The following is a 15,573-nucleotide window of genomic DNA, read 5'->3' as shown; positions in this document are numbered from 1 at the left end:
ATACAACACCTGGATCACGTAGAGCGTGACTGTAAATAGACCACACAAGGATGGCAGAGTAAGAAAAACCGAAGAGAACCTAGGCCTTCATGACATTATTGCATCCTGACTTAAGTCTACCTCAGGACTTCCTGTCAGAGAAGACACTTGCCTGGTTAGGCACCGTGAGGGGAGTTTTCAGTTTCAGGCAGCTGAAAGTACTTTGACTTTAACACTCTCCTCTGAGCTCTTCCCATGCCCTTTGATTTTCTCCTCTTGAATCATCTCTAGCCTTTCCATGTGTCCCTCAGTAACATGCATTTTCTGTATTTCCCTCCCCTCCTCTCTCTTCTCTTCCCCAACTGTTCCTGTCTCTCTTAAATAATACACACCATACCTTCAGCTCACTGTCTGGCACCGTCAGCGTGGCTCACACCCACCCCTTTCTCAGCCACAAAGCACTTCCCCACCTCCAGCCATGTTTATACTTCACAGTGGACAGGACTGTGTGGGTCCAGCGCAGCCAGCCTGAGAGTCTGTCTCACTTGAGGGGATTCAGTAACAAAAGGATCCCTTCAAGTGGCTGAAATGGCGGTGTTTTCAGGAGAGTTGGAGGGCCTGCGTTTCCAGGAGGAAGCCAAAGTCTTTCTCTCCCTCTTCTCTTTCTCTCTCTCTCTCCAAAAAGAGGAAGGAAGCATAAATTCTGAGAGAAACAGCAGCAGTCTCTGACAGCGTGGGCCCTACGACTGGTTGTGTGCTTTGTCCTCTGAAAGGCTTCCAGCCCCACCAAAGGCTTTCTACTTCTGGATTTCAAGTGAGCCTTGTCTCTGATGTTTATGAGATTTTTCTGTAGAATCCTTCCATCTCATTCCATTTTGGCTTTGGCTACTTTGAAATGGGCACCTCACATTTGCAAATCAAAGAGCTTTGATTAGATAATGGGTCATCCCACCTCAAATCCATTGGGAAATGAGGTCAACTTAAAATATTTTTTTAATTAGTGAAAACGAATAAAGGGAAAGGAGAGAAAATGAGTGAAAATATCAATGAGGGTGACAAAACATGAGAGACAGCTAACTCTGGGAAATGAACAAGGGGTGGTGGAAGGGGAGGTGGGCGGGGGGTTGGGGTGACTGGGTGATAGGCACTGAGGGGGGAACTTCGTGGGATGAGCACTGGGTGTTATACTATATGTTGGCAAATTGAACTCCAATAAAAAATGTTTTTTTTTAATTTTTTTAATGATCCATAATATAAAATTAAAGTGTATCCTCATGATATTTAATGGATTAACTATTGTGCCCTCTGTTTTTAGTTGAAAAGCAAGTAAATTAGAATGTTATATTTTTCTGTGAACAATTGCACCCCCAGGACAAGTACTAGCCCCACACCCCCTCTAACCCAAACCCATGCGTACTGTACCGTTAAAGAAGATTAGCTTTCAGAATCTCAAGGAGATGGGAAAAGAAAGTACATTTGTCTCAAAAATATGATTAAATAAGTGTATGTAGAACAAAATTGTTTCACTTTCTGAAATCAATTATAACTGCTTGTACAGTAAGATTCTATCTTTTACAAAATATGACAGAACCAGCACCAATTTTATTCTACTTTCTTTTCAACATACCACCTCAATTTCCTTCTGCTTTGAAAGTAGTCGGCTAAGGATGAATCAAGGTGCCAGGCCCTTCCTTCACCTTAGCAAGTATGAGGAAGCTACCCTTTGTGATACTGAGCAGAGGAACAAAAAGATAAAAAACCACCCGGAGTTCAAGGACATAAACCCTTCAGACCTTCTGGATCCTCTTGGTTCTTCCACCCTTCCTCAGTTCCCATAGCCAGTTTCTTTCTTTCCAGTAAAAGTTCTTTTTGATTAAATTAGACCATGCTTATTTCTATGGCTTAGACCAAAAAAGCCTTAATAACACTATGCAAACTCTTAAAACTGAACTTTTCAGAGAAAAACATCAACTTCGATGTCAAAAATAACCTATTCTCATTATACAATGTCGAGAAAACACAAAAAACATTTTTTAAAGACTCACCCATGACAACATTTCCGAGGAAAACATCAGTATTTTGACATATTTTCTTCATCAATAATTATTTTTATCTGGTTTATCTCATTCAATAGAGAAAAAATGCAAACCTTTATATCTTCCACTTCCACTGCCCAAAAATAGTGCCAAGAAATCCTCTCTCAGAACAGAGGCAAGGCCATCTCAATTTCCAGGCTGTGGTTATCCATCAAGATGCTAACCTCATCGCCCCCTATCTCTAGCCCTTGAGTGTTTTCCTTTTTTACCACCTATTATTGTGTTTCCATTCTTATAAGGCAAACATGCCCACATGTTCCCTTACATTCCTAAGTCACTCTCAGCTCCAAAGGATCTCAAAAGGCCATTCCCATCACACAAACCAACCCCACCCTTCCACCCATCACCAGAACGAATTACTTTGCAGTTAAGCATAATTCAACTCCTTATGAAATCTGCCCCCATTTAAACGGCTAGGCATGCATATCCAGTAATTGCCCTCTTTCACCACTCAGGTTTTTTTCATTTCTAAAAACTTTGCTTCTTTTCAGTGACTCTATAATGGGTGGAACATTGAACTTCATGTTCAGAAGCAGGGAATAGATACTAGCAGATTCCCCCCAATATCTATTTAGGTTTTACTATACAGAACCAATTGATTCAACCACAAATATTTATTGAGCACATCTCCTGTTAAAGCACCTATGTTCACGGCTCCTGCCCTAAAAGTGCACCTGGAAGAAATAGACCAACAGAAGTAAGAACTCGGGTCAGAGTCAATTAAATGCCAGAACTCCAACAAAGTGCAATATGCATACAGACCATGAATACAAACCTCTTCCAGATCTATTTTTTCTTTCCCTTTTCTTTTTTGTAATAGTAGCACTAAGATAAAATTGTTAGGAACGAAAACTAGTTATGTTAATCAAGACCTGAATGTCTTCTATCTGAATCATTTATTTGAATGAGGTCACAACTATGATAGAATAAGTTTTAAAGTCATACTTAACTACATGGTATAGCTACTATGAAAAGCAGTTTGGCAGCTCCTCAAAGCATTAAACAGGATTACCATATGATTCAGCAATTCTATTCCTAGGTGTACATATATATACCCAAACAAATTGAAAGCAGGGGCCCAAACAGATATTTGTATACTAATGCTCATAGCAACCCAATAGCCAAAAGGTGAAAATAAACCAAGTGTCCATAAACAGGTAAGTGAATAAACAAATGTGGTATAAACATTCCGTGGAATATTATTCAGACTTACAAACGAATGACATCCTGATACATGCTACAACATGGATGAACCTTGAAAATATTATGCTAAGTGAAATAAGCCAGATACAAAAGGGCATATTTGACTCATGATTCCACTTATATGAAGTACCTAGGATGGGCAAATTCATGGGGACAGGACATAGAGGTTACCAGAACTGAAGGGCAGGGGAGTGGGGAATTATTGTTTAGTAGGTAGAGTTTCTGTATGGGATGATGAAAAAGTTTTGGAAATGGATAGTGGTAATGGTTGCACAGATTACTTAATGCCACCATGCTGTACACTTAAAAATGGTAAAATAGTAAACCTTATGTTATATATATTTTACCATAATAAAAAAGTCTACACTTAAATAAACTGAGAAATAGTTCAACAAATAGAAAGGATAAGTTGCTCTCACAAGTCTAAATATGTTCAAAATTAAATGTCCAACATATGCATTCTAAGGCTATGTTATGTGTGTCCTCACTTTAAGAAATCTAACAGAAGTGTAAAAATTAAGAGGCAACTGCATATAAAAGTATCTACTTTACAAAGCAATTTACCCAAGTATACCTTTAAATAAGGAGCTTCCTTAGTTATCCTGAGAGCAGAAACACTCTGTGGTAGAAGTATCAGGAAGCTGGGGTCCCTCTCTTGTGCACAATCTCGGACCGGATACCAACCACCTGTATGTCTTCCTGTATAACTCTGGCCCCTCTCAAGTGTCCTGCAAGAATCCAATACACGTGAGGTGAGTTAGGGATGTGTGATTGAGAGCATAGCTATCTTCTAAGCTGAAAACCTGAGTTTTCATTTCACTAGTTCAGCTTACCTTCTCTTTCTTTTTTTTAGAGGGAAAGCGTGAGTGGGCATGAACACATGCATGGTGTGGGGAAGAAGGGCAGAGAGAGAGGGAGAGAGAATCTCAAGCAGACTCTCCACTGAGCGTGGAGCCCTATGCAGGGCTCCATCTCATGATCCCAAGGCCATGACCTGGACCAAATCCAGAGTCAGAAGCTGAAGCCACTAAGCCACCACGGTGCCCCCAAAGCTACCTTTTCTATTAGACTATAGATTTGTTGAAGGCAGGATCAAGTTCCCTTTGCAGGATATTGCCAGGCCAGTATTCCACATGTGCTGGCTGCATAATAGTATTTCCTGAATAAGTAAACAAATGACTTAATATGGCCATGGAAGGTCAAACAAAAACAGCTATAAAACAGCTCTGAAATTCTAATATGTAGGAGATCTTACTTGAGTCATAAAGTTCAGGTGACACAAACAATCTTAGAGAAATACTCCTCAAAGCATAGAGAGAAAAATCTGTGTTCAAGTCTAACCCATCTTCTCCTACAAAAGAGACATCTTTTCTACTGTGTTTGTAACTCTTCTGTGTACCCAAATGTACCACATTCACTAGGTTCACAATAAATACTATTGACAAAATGAATGACAAGGCAAAAAATAGCTTGCAATACTTTTCATTTTTTACAAGTGTGGAAAGCATATTAAACCATCTGCTGATTAAAAATATGCGTGTTTTGACTTGCATATGAATCAAATTAACATACATAAATCCAGCATCTTCACATCACTAGATTCACAGCCACAGCCAATGTAATTTTCCATGTTTCTTCAAATTCATCAATTTCAGAGTGACATAATTAAGTTATTAGGCATAAAATACACAGCAATGATATATAACTAAAAGCTAACTTTTGTTTTATTTTCAATTCAATGATTGTTTATCCTCTAAAAATAAAAACAGCATAAGATTGTTGAAAATCTAAAATTTTATGTTCAAAGTTGCTCTACAAATACCTAATATCACCATGGAAAATGAAAACTTGAGGTACAGAACAGGAACCACTATCCCTCAGTATGTTGAGCTCTAGCACCTTGCTGCCTATATACCCCCCAAAACAACTTGCCAACTTCAGTTTCCACCTGCTCCCCCTGGCCCATCACCACCTTCTTCTCTCCAATACCCTGTCTGGAACAGGGAAGATGTTCCGTAAAGTAGAGGATCAACCTTGTACAGTGTTACACTAATGGCCAGGCCTGGGAGGAAGGACACACCCAAACTACAGACCTAGGCAGACTAAATGCCAAGTCTGGGCCAAGCCAATGAAGACAGGGTCAGTCACTGCTACAAGGGATGCCTGTCCCTTCCTCTTAACCCATCAGTCCCCCAGTATTCACCACTGTCTGAGTCACATCCCGGAGCCAGGTGGAATCTCCAGCATCTTGCTGTTGATCTACCTCTGGCACTATAAACCTGCCACCGTGTAAAACGCCCAGCACCATGGTCATTGGGTCCTCCCAGGACTGCTGGCACTGAGCTATTGAGAACAGTAGAAGTCTTTCTACAGCCGTGTTTTCTAGCATTGTCAGGTAATACGAATCCTCTAGGGCTGTTGATCTAGATACAGATTTCCAAGCCCTTTCCCTAGATAATCATATTTAGGGGATCTATTTGAGGTCCAGAAATCTGAATTTTTAACAAGTGCCTAGGTGATGTTCTTCACCAGGGAGTTTTGGGAAATACTGAGTTCAGTACACTCTTCAAAGTGTCCCTTGAGGGGATCCCTGGGTTGCTCAGCGGTTTAGTGCCTGCCTTCGGCCTGGGGCGTGATCCTGGAATCCCAGGATCAAGTCCCAGGATCGAGTCCCAGGATCAAGTCCCAGGATCAAGTCCCAGGATCAAGTCCCACATCAGGCTCCCTACATGGAACCTACTTCTCCCTCTGCCTGTGTCTCTGCCTCTCTCTCTCTCTGTGTGTGTGTGTCTCTCATGAATAAATATTTTTTTTAATCTTGCTAAAAGAAAAAAAAAAGTGTCCCTTGAGCCTTCTAGTTTCAGGGGTGGGGGTAAGGGTGCATGTGCTGCCCTGTATGGAGTCAAGCCTTGTCTTGAATAACAAAGGGATAATGAAGATGTGTTTCCTTTGTACACTGAATAGTCTTTGTAAATCCAAGGCACACTGTCATTATCATGATTATATATCTTTAGCCACAGCCTCCAGGACAATATGCAAAGCTGAGATGAGCTTCTTCTCAACACACGGCTAAATGACCAGCCACAGTCCCTGAGGTCCTAGAAGTTGGAGAACATGCAGAGTGGCCAAAGGCAGAGGAGAAAGGGAAGAGGAGGAGTAAAGGCTGGAATCAGGAAATTAATATATATGTATTTCAATCCACAGCTGCTTTGGCTGCTGATCTAAATCAAAGGAAGAAGGGAGATTGAGGGAGAAAATGTAAACAGCATGAATTTTTCAGATATTAAAAACTGAATGTTAGCTGAATTATTCATTTATTGAACTTCCAATTTATTTTTCAGGACTACTACGTGAATAAATGTGAGTTGGACTCCGAGAGCCATCCAGGTACTAAGGTAAGCACCTACAATGCGGGGCCATACAAAGTAGGGGGCCTGTAAATTGTAGTCATCTACATGAGGTTTGCCACAACTGGGGACAGGATTCCATCCTGTCAGTTTTGCTGCTGACTTACCATAAATTAAAGATGGATGTAGTTAGAGCACAGTCTCCCCCATGGACACAAAGTCCAGGCCCTTCCTTACAATATTGATAAAGAAAATTTGCAATGATGCCAGAAATGAAAGATATGCATACTCTTGTAGGGAGCTGGGAGATAATTTAGAGACAACAACCACTCTCTGAGACTTGAATAAGAAGTTGTGAGTTACATAGTAGCCTGCAGAATCACATGGCATTAAGAAAAGGAAAAGCACGCCCCAAGTCTTCTTTAAAGATGCATTCGATCTTCTGTGATTGAATATGTTCCTGCATACTAATGGAGAAGTGGACTGGCTTTTCCTGATCCCATCTAGAATCATGATGATACAACCAAATATTAGCAACTCAACTCAGCAAACATGCATTGTACAAATAAATTGCCTGAGTGAGTAGAGCAGTTAAATCACCTAGATGCAATTGTTTGGGAAGAACCCTTCAAGTTTCTGGATACATTTTAAAAGCTACAGGAATTCAAACTCTCCTCAGGTCAGAAATATATCTTAGCCCTTTAGAAGTTGTAGCTTCTTCCATTGTGACAAACATTCCCCAGGCGCTGGGTGGCAACCAGGAGATGGCTTTGGGATAATTAGGAAGTATATTAGATGCCAAATATGCCCCCAAAGCAGCCCCTTGGACAGTCACATAAAATATGCAAAAGACATTTAACAATTCTCATTTTCAATTACAATTCCTTAGGTCTCATTCCTTTTTCCTCAGATTTGTCTGAGAAAAAAAAAAAAAAAAAACGTTTGTCCATGCTCATCCCGCTGATAAAATTTCAATCACTGAAACTTTCCCTTTAAAACTAACAAGGTTTTTTATCTCCCTGAGTTAGCCAGATAACGATTGCACAGGCCACTCCGTTCCGAACCACCAGAGAGAATTGAAACTGGAGCAGCTCGGATAAATGAGATCCCTGTAGATAAACCACATGGTTCAGGGCAGTCAGGAGGTGCAGCCTCTTCCCTCACTTAACCTTGTACCAAAGCTGCTGTGGGTAATTTGATTCCCTGCACGCTTTTCTCTGTTGGAATAGAAGGTGTGGTTTTAGGGAGATGTTAGCCAGGAAGGCAACACCGCGGAAAGGAAAGGAAAACTGTGTTAGGGGGTAGGGGATCTACCCTAAATCATCTGCCACCTTCTCTCAGTTACTTGGCTACTGAAAAACCTTAGCTTCCTTACCTGGAAGGGCGGAGTTGAGACTGAACGTGTGGGATAGAGATCTTGATGTGAAGAACTTCCTGTAGTTCCTGCTGGGGGCAAATGGGAGAGTAAGTAGGTTCCGGGCTGTAGTTGTCTCCAAACACTATTACTTTTATCAGTTTGCACATTGGGGTTTCATGCAGGATTTCATTTTCTGCAGTGTATCCCATATGAAAGAAAGTTTGCAACCCCCTAAACAAAAACAATGGTTTACTTTCAGTTCTCACACCCTTTGATTCTTTATTGTTCAATAATAAGAGGGATAGATTCCTGCTAATGTATTAACTAGATATTGATAGAATCTGCAAAATGAAGAGATGCTTTGACGGATGTGAAAGTGGAAATTTACAGAGAAACCCCGAGGGTGCATCTCTCCCCCAGGTTAGGAATGAGAGCCACATCATTCTTTCTTCCTCCTTTCTCACAGCAAACTTTTACCCCTGCCCCAGTGGCGCTCAGCTCTGGCTGCCCAACAGAATCACCTATGCAACCATTAAATTATACAGGGCTCTGGGCTTCACGTCTGGGGATTCTGAGTCAACAGATATGAGGATGGAGCTTTTTTAGCTATTCCTGTTTTGTGTTGTGTGTGTGTGCATGTTTGTGTGTATAAGGATCCATAGGTGACTTTGAGGTGTAGCTAGGATTGAGAATCTCTGCTTGGCTTCAGGTCTCCAACCTTTCCTAAGACTGTTCTCATAAAAGACATTAATGACCTCCCCAAAGTCAGTTATCATTTTTAGGCAGATGATTCCAAATCAAACTCTCTAGAAACAACCAACTTCTATCTGAGTGTCTCCTCAGCTTTTTGCCCACCAGCCAGGCTTGCCCCCATTACCACTCCATCTGTTAGGGGCAAAGTCCTTCCAATGCCTTAGGCTCTCAGTGACCCAAAGGCATCTCTGATCCTGCCACTCCCTGTGTGGCCAGCATCCTATCTATCTGCACCAACCTAAGAAACCTACCCCTGTATCTGATCTTTAGCCACTCCCAGCTTTCCATTCCTACTGCCACACTTCAAATCAGGCTCCCAAATTTCTTGTCTATATTGTTTAAAGCCACATATGGAGGTCTCATTCTCCCGTCTTTGATCTATGCTAACCCTTTGTTTAAAAAACTACAAATAACTAACCCCATAGCCTACCTTTTCAAAACAAACAAACAAACAAACAAACAAAAAAACCCTTCATCTATCTTTTAAGTTCAACAATAGAAACACAATCTAAGTTTCCAGCCTGATCTTGGATTACACAGCAGCACAAACACAATTCGCCAACCAAAGAGCATTGTTCTTTCTTTTGTAAACATGTCCTAGACTTTCCTAATTATGTGCCCTTAGGGTGCTCTCAGTCTACAAGACCCTCCTCCCCGTGCTATGCTACCTCCTTCCTAAAGGCTCTATCCAGAATTCTCCAAGTGAATCTGAAGCATAAGGAAAAACACTGTGCTTGACCCTTTTTCATGGTAATCATTATATCCTGCCGTGTGATGCGGTTATCTATGGCTATATCTCATCCCCTTTACAGAACTGTCAGTTCTTTCAGGCCCTGCCCTGTGAGCCTTGTAGCAGTTTAGAGAGTGAACTTTGGAACCAGAAAAAGCCCTGTATTTAAATTCCAGCTCTGCCACCCAACAGCCACTTGAGCTGGTTCAAATTATTTAACCCTTCTCTGCTTTAGTTTCCCAATCTGTAAAATGGGAATATTAATATCCAGTTTCCAGGATTAGCATGACATCTGAATGAGATAATGCATATATAAGGTGCCTGACACAAAAAAAGGCTCTCAATAAATGGTGGTTCCCATTAATAAATGTTGAATGGAGGCTCCACAGGTTTTATCTATAATGGAAGGTGATAATCTGCTAACCCAGCTTGATGGGAAACTTCCTCTTTGGATACTTGCCACCCAGTCCTTTTTACTCATTAGGAAGATGTCAAGATATTTTCGGGACAAGCTCTGAAGCAAAGAAGTCTCTATTATCTATTGGTCAATAATAATAAAGTTTGGTAGTAACAGTGAAATAGGTAGAAAAGAAAGGGGGAAAAAGGCAGCAAGAAAACCCTGAATTAAAATATCCAGCAATGTACAGACAGATAAAATGCCTACAACTTTGCAAAATAAATATCTAGCTACATTACATAGTAATGGAAAAAGCCACAGGAGATTAGAAATCATTAAATAATAGGAGAGCTATTAGTATAATACATCAAATTGTTATGCCAAATACACAAAAAACATAATTGCTTCTATGTACAATGTATTTGATAAGATTCAACACCAATCCTAATAGCATTATTTTAATAGTAGAGATAGAAAAAAATATTTTCTTAATATAAGAACAAGTATAAGATTAAAAACAATAGCCAGCATTATATTTAATGGTAAAACATTAGTGATATCTCCATTAAAAATATGTACAAAATAAGGAATATTATTTAATATTTTCCTGAAAGTTATAACCAATGCAATAAGACATGATACAAAATTAAAGGTATATTATTAATAATGAAGACATAAAATGATGTTTATTTTGAGATAAGTCATTCCACAACTATAAGTCCAAAGAAATAATTTTCTTGAAAGTTATAACCAACGCAATATGACATGATACAAAATTAAAGGTATATTATTAATAATGAAGACATAAAATTATGTTTATTTTGAGATAAGTCATTACACAACTATAAGTCCAAAGAAATATTTTTTAACTAAAGACTTTCTTTCTTTCCTTCTTTCTTTCTTTCATTCTTTCTTTCTTTCTTTCTTTCTTTCTTTCTTTCTTTTCTTTCAGAGAGAAAAAGAGAGGGCATATAAGTGGGGGAGAGGGGCAAAAGGAGAGGGAGAAGCAGGCTCTGCACTGAGCAGGGAGCGTGATGCCAGGCTCCATCCCAAGACTCTGGGATCACAACCTGGGCCAAAGGCAAATGCTTAAGAGACTGAGCCACCCAGGTGCCCCAAAGAAATAATTTAAAAATTGATTAAACACAGGGGATGAATGTAAGATAAATAGGAATCAAAAGCGATCCAATATAATTGAAATAATCAGTTGGAAACTTTTAAAATTCATATTTATATGTAGTTCTTTCTTTTAAGATTTTGTTTATTTATTTGAGAGAGAGAAAGTGCTCACATGTGCAAGAGCACAGGCAGGGGCAGCACAAGAGTGGCAGGGAGCAGGAGAGGGAGAAGCCGACTTCCCGCTGAGCAGGGAGCCTAATGTGGGGCTCGATCCCAGGACCCTATGCTCATAACCAACTAACACACCCAGGTGCCCCTTTTTATATGTAGTTCTAAAAAAGATTTGAGATGGTTGTGGAAAACAAAAAATACAGAGAGCCCATACACAGTAACAACAAAAAAATATAAAATGTCTTAGAAGTAGCCTTAATGCATAATATCTTTCATCTATTCAAAGAAAAGAGCAAAATTTTATTGAGATATATTTACTAGAGCTTGAGAAAATGGAAAAATATATTGTGTTCCTGGACATGAGGACATTGTACTAAGTATTTAAATATTTTCAAAATTATATAGATATAATCAAGACACTCAACAAGTATTTATCAAGCATTTACCATATGCCTAGCAAAATTTTAGGTCCGGAGATAACCATGCAGGGAATGAATAACACAGACTCTGCGCACATGGTGTTTAGATTCTTATGGAGCTGACACATCCAATAAAGCCTTACTATAACATAATGTCAGGTAATATGTGCATTGAATAAAAGTAGAACAGAGCTAAGAGACGGAATGAAAGGAGGATAATGTTTAGAACAGAGTGGTCAGGAAAGGCCTTTGAGGAAGTAACATATGAACAAGGAGTTGAATAAAGTATGGTAGAGAGCCATGTGGCTGCCAGAAGGGATAGTGTTTCTTGCGAGGGAATAGTGAATGCAAAGACCCAGACATGAAGCCATGCTTGATATCTACCAGGAACAATAAGCAATTTGATGTTGTTGAAACAGAGCAAGCTAAGTGAAAACTGGTAGGGGATGAGGACAGAGGTAAGTGGGACAGATCTTCTAGGGCTTTGTGGGCCATATAAGCTCTGGGTTTTGTCCTAAGCCTGATGGTAGCCGTTGGAAAATTTTTATCAGGTGACGATGTGATTTAATTACATTAAAAACATTTTTGTCTGGTCTCAGTGCTGAGAATACATAGGGTAGAAATGAGGGGGAAATAGTAAGAGCAGTTAGATGGTTATTTCAATAATTCAGGCTGGAAAAAAAACAGGCTTGTGCTGGGGTTATAGGGGCAGGGGAATCAGAAATAGACTCCATATCCATTTGGAGATAGACAAAAGGTTTGCTGATGGGTTGGTAAGGGGTCAGAGAAAGAGAGGAATCAAGGCTGGTCCCTAAGTTTTTGTCTTGAAGCAACTTGTTGGATCACAGTGTTAATTCCTGAGATGGCAGAGACTGCAGGGAAGGAGCAGGAGCTGAGAATTGAAATCAAGAGCTGTGTTTTGAACATATTAACTTGAAATGTCTATTGGACTCCAAGTGGAGATGTTGAATAGGCAGTTGTTATGAATCTGAGACTTAGGCGCACTTCTCGGGCCACCAGCAGATGGGTGGACCATAAAGTTGGCAAGTTGGATGAGGGCATCTGTGGAGAGAATGCACACAGAGGAATGTCGAGGGGTCGCTAACATTTAGAGTTTGGGACAAGGAAGAAAATCCAGCAGAGAAGACTGGAAGGAGGCAACTAGTAAAATAGAGGAGAAACTTGGAGAGTTTAGAGTTTCAGAAGCCAAATAAATAGTTTAACTCTCATCAAAATATCAGTGATTTGTTTTTATTGATGAACAAAATCATTCTAAAACATACCTGAAAAGTTTAATGCACATTCAGGATAATGGACCATCCCACTACACACTTCTTTTGTAATAACTGATACAGACATGATATTTTTATGACTTTGTAAATGAAAATGAACCTCTCTATATATAATCTGTATAATTCCTCCATCTTTTTACTGGCATACTTGTTTCAGCCACCTTGCTAGTATTCTTGTAGCAAGGTAACAAAATGTAGCCCACGACCGAGAAAATTTTGCCTAGGAAATTTTGCCTTTTTTTTTTTTAAGTAGGCTCTGTGGAACCCAACACGGGACCTAAACCCATGACCCTGAGGTCAAGACCAGAGCTGACATCAAGAGTCAGATACTTAACTGACTGAGCCACCCAGGCACCCAGGAAATTTTGCTTTTGATGCTCCCAAATTGGTTCTATTTCATATATGTATCTATTATGCCATAAGAAAGTATATTAAACCATTGGGCAGTGATGAATTTTTTTAAGATTTTATTTATTTATTTGAGAGAGGGAGATTATGAGCAGAGGGGAAGGGCAGAGGGAGAAGCAGACTCCCCGCTGAGCAGGGAACCCAGCCCAATGTGGAACTCGATCCCAGGATCCCAGGATCATGACCTGAGCCGAAAGCAGACATTTAACAGACTGAGCCATCCAGGCAGCTGATTAATTATTTAATAAATGATACTGTGACAAGTGTCTAAAAAAATGAAAAGTAAGTTGATTTCTTCATTCCATACATGAAAATAAATTCTAGGTTGATTAAAATGTTAAATATTTAAAATTCCAAAAATAGAAACAGTTAAAGAAAATAGACATTTATTTATAAAATTTCTACAAGGGGGAAGATTTCCTAAGCTTAGAAATAACAGAAGAAATTATAAAGCAAAGATTAGCAGATTTGAATCTATAGAAATGAAAATTCTACGCATAAAAAGCCATGAGATAAATATTAAAATGAAAAATGTTTTCAATAAAGTATATTTTATGCAAAAGAGCTCATGCAAATGGATATGAAAACCCATAGGGCCCCAGTGGTAACTGGCCAATAGAATACTCGTAAAAGAGCTCATTACCCAAAAGAGAAAATCCAGCTGGTCAGCTCATATGCAAGAGTGTTGATTCTTGATAATAATCAAAGAAATAACACAACAAACTGTTATAATTTTTCAGCAATACTACTATTAACTAAAGATTTGTTTTTAAAAATCGCAATATACAGGAGTGTCTGGGTGGCTCAGTTGATTAAGCATCTGCCTGAGATGGAGCCCCCAGTCAGGCTCTCTGCGGAGCGGGGAGCCTGCTTCTCCCTCTCCCTCTTCAGCTCCTCCTGCTCATGCTCTCTCTCACTCTCTCAAATAAATAAATAAGATCTTAAAAAAAAAAAGAAATAAAAATCATAATATACAGTCAGGAAGAGTTGAGTAAGGAGGGTCTTCTTTTATGCTGCTATACATTTATCTGAATTTGTATCAAGATCCTTTAAAAAAAAAAAGGTCCTCAGTGGGTGACCCAGCATCTCCACTTACAGACTATCTTAAAGAAATAATCCTTATTTGGAGAAAAATTGTTATTTAAATAAGTAAATAATATGATTGTTTATAATGGTCTTTAAATAGAAATAATATAAATATTTCTTTGCAGATATATATAATATTTATATAATATAAATAATACTTTGCAGATATAGTGGACTTGCAATAGTTAAATTAGAAAGCAGCCTTCCTTGGGAAAGCCAGAAATAAGTCTTAATGTTACAAAGGAAGCTTCACCGTGCACATATTTCTGTCCAGTGGGGATCTCTTTGTAGCACTGACCTCAATCAGTAAGTTACTCTGTCCACCAAAAGGAGAATTTCTCCGCCATCCTTACAACGTGGGCAGAACAGAGAGGCTGCTGACCTAGGAACACACAAAACCCAGAATAAAAAAACAGAGAATGCCAGGGGCAGCCAATTAAAAGGGAGGTGCCTCTGATAAGAAATAAGCAGTAGTAGGCATCTTCACAGAGCTTCTGGAAGGAAAACAAAGTCTCCTTTGTGATGAAATTGATAAAGACTATTATTTTGGTCAAACTCAAAGCAATCAGGCTTTCTGCTGAGAAATAAAGGTCACAATAAAAGAAAATCACATTCCTGCAAATACTGGTATAGAAAAAGAAGTTGAAAAGCATCAACAGAATTCAGGTAACACCCAAAGGAGAGGAATCTAGACCAGACTAGAGATTGCCCACTTAGTGACATTTCAAGCATATTCATTTATTCACTATTTCACTAATTTATTAGTTGATTCACTATATATTTATTGGCCAGCAAATACACGCCAGCCACTGAACAAGCATTGGAGGTTACCTTAGTGAAAAAGACAAAGCTCTGCTTTCATTGAACGTAAAAGCAAGGATTGGAACAATAATACCACAAGTTGTTATTTAAGTTCAAATGTGGTAAGTACTAATCAAAAAAGAGTCTTGAAATCTGTGAGAGTCAATGACAGGAGGACCTAACCTAACTCAGAGCATCGGAGAATCTTGCTTTGGTTTCTGTGAGACTTGAAATTGTAAATGGAATTGGAAAAATGAGAAAGACTTAGCTAGGGTAAGGATACCAATTCCTTAGTGCAGAAAGAATTGGAAAGCTTGTTTGGGGTTTACTGAATATATAATACACATGTTTTCTATACAGTTAAGTATAATTATAGTTTCTGTTCAATTGCATGAATCCCAGCATATTCAACAAA

General features: G+C 39.2%; 1 long non-coding RNA gene across 2 annotated transcripts; it reads right to left on the bottom strand.

Moving 5' to 3' along the window:
* Positions 1–3,937: 3,937 nt before the first annotated feature.
* On the bottom strand, positions 3,938–14,750 carry LOC111093585. Of its 2 annotated transcripts, none has more exons than XR_005382799.1 (3): positions 14,656–14,750; positions 8,001–8,068; positions 3,938–4,006 (listed from the first exon to the last, which is right to left on the bottom strand). It is a non-coding gene; the product is annotated as an uncharacterized LOC111093585 (long non-coding RNA). The 2 variants fall into 2 exon arrangements; XR_005382798.1 differs by lacking the exon at positions 14,656–14,750 and adding an exon at positions 13,915–13,968 and having other exon boundaries at positions 3,949–4,006; positions 8,001–8,071.
* Between the last annotated feature and the right edge of the window lie 823 nt (positions 14,751–15,573).

This window comes from Canis lupus, chromosome 32 (assembly GCF_011100685.1).
Source record: "Canis lupus familiaris isolate Mischka breed German Shepherd chromosome 32, alternate assembly UU_Cfam_GSD_1.0, whole genome shotgun sequence".
NCBI classification, from domain to species: domain Eukaryota; kingdom Metazoa; phylum Chordata; class Mammalia; order Carnivora; family Canidae; genus Canis; species Canis lupus.
This window is presented reverse-complemented; position numbering and strand designations above follow the sequence as displayed.